At 43.7% G+C, this 4,508-nt stretch overlaps 1 non-coding gene across 1 annotated transcript; it reads right to left on the reverse strand.

Annotated features, from left to right (window-relative positions):
- Positions 1-3,942: 3,942 nt before the first annotated feature.
- trnap-agg (transfer RNA proline (anticodon AGG)) lies at positions 3,943-4,030 on the reverse strand. The gene is given in 2 exon segments: positions 3,943-3,978; positions 3,995-4,030. It is a non-coding gene; the product is annotated as a tRNA-Pro (tRNA).
- Between the last annotated feature and the right edge of the window lie 478 nt (positions 4,031-4,508).

Genomic DNA, 4,508 nt, shown 5'->3' on the forward strand with positions numbered 1-4,508 from the left:
AACTGAAGTCCCTCATCCCTGGTATCATCCAGGTCAACCTGCTCTGAATCCTCTTCAATCCCTTTTCATCCTAAAGTGTGGTGCCCGGATCTGTACAATATACTCCAGATGAGACTTGAACACTGATTTGTAAGGATTAGTATGATTTCCATTTTTTGTATTCAATGCCCCTATTTGCAAAGCGAAGTATCCCATATGCTTTCTTAACCGCCTTATCAAGTTGCCCTGTTTTCTGAATATGAACCCCCAGGTTCCTCTGCTCTTGGAACCCCCCATAAATTGTTCCATTTAGATTATACTGCCTCTCCATGTTCTTCTTCCAAAAGTGCATCACTTCACACTGATCGGCGTTAAATCTGTCACGTGACCTCCCATTTCACCAGTCTATCCATGTCCTCCTGAAGTCTGCTATCATCATGCTCACTATTTACTACGTTGCCAAGTTCTGTATCATCCGCAAACTTCGAAATTGTATTCCCTATTCCCACATCCAAGACATTTATATATAACAAGAAAAGCAATAGTCCTAATACCGACCCCTGGGGGATTCCACTGCATATTTCTCCCCAGTCAGAAAAACATCCGTTCACCACTACTCTCTGCCTCCTATCCCCCAGCCTATTACTTGCCCACGTTACCACCGGCCCTTTAATCCCACGTGCTTCTAGTTTTCGAATAAGTCTGAATTTCTAAAATGTGTTCTGAAAATAACTGTAACCCCGTAATTTTATTGTTAAACAATGAGAATACAGATATTAGGACCGGATGATAGATCGGGTTCATTCCCATTATCCGCAGGTGACGGGACCCGAGCAGGGGAAATCCCATCTCGGTTTATATTTTCCGAAAACGGAGACGGAAAATAGCAAAACTCAACCCGTCGAAATCCAACAATTGGACGAAGAACCGACAGCCTTTTCCCATCCCGGGTTTGCAGACCTGGCTGTTGAAGGAAGCCTGATAAGTCCATTAGGGATCAACAGCGAAAGTGAAGAAACGCAGACAGAGATAGATAGATACATGCAAAGAAAAATAGTATAAATCTCCAATTCTGTCATTGAGCAGAATTTAGGTGGCAGCTTAATGGAAATTCGTCGCATGCCGTGAAATCTAAGAGTTCGACATAGGGCTGGATTCTTACATTATTTCTGAAAAAAGTAAACACTGCCTGGTAACGACAGCTCTTATTTATTTGACCATTTTACAGTGGCGGTTTGAAGTGATTTCGAATCTCAGTGAATTTCAAGACCATGCTTGACCCACTCGTTTGGTCACCCACAGGTAGCACGCGGTTGTAGACTGCGCAGGCTCATCACAGGAACTCTGCCAGACTGCATGTTCCAGACTTGTATCCAACGCTACACGTGCCGCCTGCAGCCGTGTGTGGATTGGTGGTTGAGTGTAGAACTCTCGCCTGCCGACGGGAAACCAGGGGTTTGGTTCCAGGCCAATGCAGCTTCCTTTACCTTTTGTATCTGGAACCATGAAATCGCCTGAATTGGGATAAATTCATGTGCCGGCTTCAATCTGTACAACTTCTTGAAAGATTATCTTCATTTCGTCGACGTGTCTTTCGTGGACATACCCTCTGCATTCTCTCCTCTGGTGTTCAAACATGCTCGGCTGGAGATAAGTCAAACCTGCCTTCTGCACTTGCTTCAAAGATGTGAGAAGCCAATTGGTGGTTTTTGACGAAAAATGGGGACGCAAGGGGGCTCATACCGGGATTTGAACCAGTGAAACTCCCTGAGCGAGAATCAGATCCAAAGTCCAACTGGTAACAGAGCCGTGCAGCCACTGTAAAATTTCGCTGCCGCGCAGCTGATCCGCAATCCTTTCAGAACACCATGGCCATCCAAACTCGCTTTCTTGTACGATATACGATGTAGAGCAATATCAGGTTCTAAACTAATTATTTCAGATCAACAACATTAGTCTCTCTTTATCAAATTTGTTTTGAATGTATGACTTGTATTATCAAGTAACACTTTCCAGAATGAATTACTCTGAAACGACATTGTCGTCTGTCTCGGCATCGTCATAGTTTACACTCCACCATAAGTACACTTTGCTCAAATTGCTGCTTTCATTCACCATGAGAACGAAGAGCCACGAATGTGGAAACATTAGCTGCGAAATTATCAGCTGGGTTGCACCTTTCCTTTTCCTGCTGTCTCAGTCTTTTTTTTCTTTACCCTTCTCTGCTATTGTTGCAGGTTAGATCAGCCATCGCCGTTCAAGGAAGCCTGAGAAGTCTATCGGGGACAACACAGAGAGACAAGAGACGGAGACATGGGGAGATGGAGAGATGCAGACAAAGAAAATAAAGAGTATAAATGTCAAGTTTTGCAAACTAGCAGAATTTAAGTTACAGATTGGGAGAGATTCCTTCTTGGGTCTTGAAATCTTGCAAGAGAAGATTGGACACAAGTTAAAAGCACCGGCCTCGCTGGAGAATCTCTCATTCTGGGAGAGAGATAAATGCGGTCAATTAACTCCAATTAATCTATTTCAGCACTGAAGTGATCTTTAAACAGTAGCTCTGCGAGCAGAATTCAAACCTGGGCAGGAAATCCTCAATTGAATTTTGAGTCCAACGCTTTAAACACTCGGCCACCGCAGCTGTAAACGGCATGTTCATTCAGATCGGATTCCAAATGGACACATGCTGCTGTTACAAACGCGCGCGTTGATGGTGCTTGGGGTCGAATTCTTACTTGTTACGCTGGAGACCTTGGTTCGATTCCCAATCAATGCAGGATCATTCTGTAACAATGAGGAGCTGAAGAGCAAAAGTATACTATTTCGCCCCTCGAGCCTGTTGCGCAATTCAGTGAGATCCTGGTTGATATGTAACCTAACTGCATATTATCGCCTTAGCCCCATGTCCCTTAATGCCTTTGGTTAACAAAAATCTATCAATTTCAGTTTTAAAATTAACAATTGAGCTCGCATCAACTGCCGTTTGCGGAAGAGAGTTCCAAACTTCTACCTCCCTTTGCTTGCAGAGGTGTTTCCCAACTTCACTCCTGAAAGTCCTGACCCTAATATTTAGGCTGCGTCCCCGCGTCCGAGACACGCTAACGGGCGGAAATCTTTTTTTTTCTGTTTACCCCATCAGTTCCCCTTCATATTTTGAAATGTTCGATCAAATCAGCACTTAATCTACTGAATTCAAGGCAAACCCGAGTTTATGTAATCTCTCCGCGTAATTTGAACTGTGGAGTCCAGGTTACATTCTAGTAAATCGACGCTGCACTCCCTTCATAGCCAATATATCCTTCCTAAGGTGCCTTGCCCAGAAGTGAAGGCAATACTCCAGGTGTGGTCCAACCAGAGCTCTGCATAACTGTATCATAATGCCTATCCCCTTGAATCTAGTCCTCGGGATATAAAGACCAACATTCCATTAACCTTTTTGATTATTTTTTGTACCTGTCCATGACATTTTAATGATGTATGTTCATGGACCCCTAAGTCTTTTTGGACCTCCAATGTTTCGAGCTTTTCACCATTTAGAAAGTACTCTGATTTATCCTTTTAGGTCCAAAGTGGATGACCTCACACTTGACGAAATTCATATCGATTTGCCACAATTTTGCACATTCATTTATTATATTAATGCCTCTCTGTAATTTTATGTTTCCATCTGCACTGCTTACAATGCTGCCCATCTTGGTGTCGTCGGCAAACTTGGATATGTGGCTTTCTATCCCGTCATCTAATATCCGCCTGAATTGGGAAAAATCCAAATTCAGTTTCAATCTCCTCATCATCTTGAGACATTTTATTTGCTTCATGTGTATTGCGTCGACGAAACTTCGGCATTCAGTCCACGAGAGCTCAAACATCCTCTGGACATAATTCAGTTCTCCCAACAGCAAAACTGAAAAGATGTGAGAAACCAATTGGTGATTTTTCACTAAAGGGAGAAAGACATGCGGGCTCGTCCGGGAATTGAACCCGGGACCTCTCGCATATCACTCAATGAAATGCCTAAGCGAGAATCATACCCCTAGACCAACGAGCCACTGTTACTTTAATCGTGCAGCCAGTGTAAAAGTTGGTTGCGACTCACAGCCGCTCGACCATCCTTTCAGACCACTTCGATCCATCCAATCTCGTTTTCTCTTCGGGTGGACAGCAATATCAAGTTGTGCACCAACTATTTCCATTCACCAATATTAGTCTCCCTTTACCAAATTGCTTTCGAGTGCACGAATTGAGTTATCAAGTAAGACGTTTCAGAATTAGTTGCTCTTAAAATACATTGCTTGTGAGGATACTCAGAGTCGTGTCGATTTATGGCACGCTCTGTTCCCTTTGCATTGCAACCTACACGTAGTATTGAATCATAGAAAACTTACAGCACGGAAAGAGGCCATTCGCGCCATCGAGTCCGTGCGAGATCTCTGCAAGAGCAATCCAGCTAGAACCACTCCCCTGCCTTTCCCCGAAGCCCTGCATTTTTTTCCCTTTCAAGTACTGATCCAGCTCCCCTTTGAAGG

The sequence above is a fragment of the Heptranchias perlo genome, chromosome 20 (genome assembly GCF_035084215.1).
Source record: "Heptranchias perlo isolate sHepPer1 chromosome 20, sHepPer1.hap1, whole genome shotgun sequence".
Lineage (NCBI taxonomy): Eukaryota > Metazoa > Chordata > Chondrichthyes > Hexanchiformes > Hexanchidae > Heptranchias > Heptranchias perlo.